Source organism: Cervus canadensis, chromosome 2 (genome assembly GCF_019320065.1).
Source record: "Cervus canadensis isolate Bull #8, Minnesota chromosome 2, ASM1932006v1, whole genome shotgun sequence".
NCBI classification, from domain to species: domain Eukaryota; kingdom Metazoa; phylum Chordata; class Mammalia; order Artiodactyla; family Cervidae; genus Cervus; species Cervus canadensis.
Window position 1 is genome coordinate 102,401,561 of NC_057387.1, and position 2,329 is coordinate 102,403,889.

Below are 2,329 nucleotides of genomic sequence, written 5' to 3' on the forward strand. Positions count from 1 at the left end.
TCACCTGTGACATCACAAACGTGAAAAATAGGGATACAGGGTTTGAAGTCAGATGACCTGTGTTCAAGTCCTGACTATTATTTATGAGCATATGACCTGGTCATGTTACTACTCAAGATCTTTGAAATTAAGATGGGTTTTATAAGGATTAAGTGAGTGATACATATACTATGTGCAATATCAACAAATGATAATATTTTTTCAAGTCTCAGTCCCCAAATTCACCTTCCAATCCAATCTATATCCCAATCTTATGTTGACCTTCTCAAAATACCATTGTATTCACATCATTCTACCACTTCCCCTCCCTCCAACCCACCCCGCAACCACACTACTTGCAAATCTCCAATTATTCCCCACTGCCAACAGAATCAGGCTTCTCAGGTGGTGCTAATAGTAAAGAACCCACCTGCCAATACAGGTAAATGTAAGCGATACAGGTGTGATCCCTGAGTCGGGAAGATCCCCTGGAGGAGGGCATGGCAACCCACTTCAGTCTTCTCACCTGGAGAATCCCGTGGACAGAGGAGCCTGGCAGGCTATGGTTCATTGGGTCACAAGGAGTTGGACATAACAGCAACTTAGCACACACACACACCAACAGACTCAAGTCCAAATTCTTAAGTTTGCATCTAAGTCCTTCTTTTAAGCAACCCCAAGCTTCTTTCCAGCCTTATTTCCTATAGATTCCTGCTGCCCCCGCCCATCACACACCCACTACCCACCCTTTACTCCAGCTGAGATGTTCTCCTCATTAACACTGCCTAATACCAAGCAGGCTCTCACTCCCAGCTCAGATCCTCTAATCAAGCCTCTCTATCTTTTATTTGCAAGAAATACGAAAATGAAATCCAAACTGGTTTTAAAGGCAAATTTATTTAGCAACTTAACTGCACAGGCTTCAGGAACAGTTTGATCAAGTTTGGAATGCCATTTTTCTGTGATTTTCCAGGCTTTTCCCACCTCCATGGGAATCTCACCAGATGCCTACCAGGAACTAGGATTTCATTCTTCCTCATTTGAATCCAAACAGAGATTAGGTGTATTTTCCCAGCTATCTAACAAAAGTTCTGAGCTTCTGTCTGATTGGGCCACTCTAAACCAATCCCTTTGACCAAAGGGATATGTGTATTAATTGCTTTACAATCAGCCAATGTGCCAAGGTTGGGAAGAGAGTGGATTATCTTGACTGGCTAAACCAACCAAGACACTTCTCCAGAGTCACATACACTGTGAAGATGGATGGGATGCTGACAATCTTAATAGTACTAGAACTCCTTCGATTTCACTTCCCTGGGACTTAGGCTTCCTTTAAGACCCAAGTCAAGCCCCAGAACTCTGATCATGTGCTCCTTCCTTTTAGCTTCCAGGGCTCTTCTTACTCTCTGCTCAATACCTGGTAACCAAGCCATATGTAGTTTATATAGTCATCTGTCCATTTTTCCCAGTTAGTAATGATAGAACTCATTAAAGCCTACAAAACATTTTATAAAAACTAACCCTTTTGACCTTCACAGCAATCCTCTGAGACTCAGAGAGGTTAAGTGGCTTGCCTCCAGAGGTTTCTAGAGCAAGTTCTCTCTTGCTCTCACTCTCACTCTCTTGCACATATAAACACAAATATGCACACACACACTCTCCACATTCCCTCCTCCACTCCCCAATTCAAATCTGACCTGAAGATGCAGAAATCCCCTGGCACCACCTCCCTTTTCCCATTCACCTCAATTTCTAGAGCTCTTAGACTTCCTCCAAGAAGTACAGAGAAAGTTTCTTGCCAGACAGCAGTTTCCAAGATTTGTGTGACAAGAGCGGGTAAAATTCAAATGACTCTGGGTGATTTAATCTGCTTGGGGCCAGGGTGGTAAATCAGCGCAGCCCAGGCTGCCACAGCCGCCCCAGAAACCCACGAGCCGAGCTGATGATAGGAGTTTATCTGCAGATCTGCAGGTGAGGGCCCTAGAAGCGTGAACTACGGCCCCGGGGAGTTCCCCTCCACTGCACTCGGAATACATTTGGAAGGTCCTACAGCCCACAGCCTCTCCCGGCCTACATGTTCCACCAGAAAACACATTTCCCAAGGATGCGACCCCAATTCCTCCCTCCCCTTGCTGCCCATGGCCAGAGGGGGAGCCCAAATCCACACTGGACTCTTCGGGGAAGGAGACCAGCATCGGTCAAGCTCCCACTGAAACTGCTGCCTCTGTGCCAGGTCCTTGCACACCCACACACTCATTACCTCATTTCATCTTCACAACAACTTAATGAGGGAGGCATGTCCATCCTCAGTTTACAGGTGACTTAATTGAGGCTCAGGGCAATTAAATAA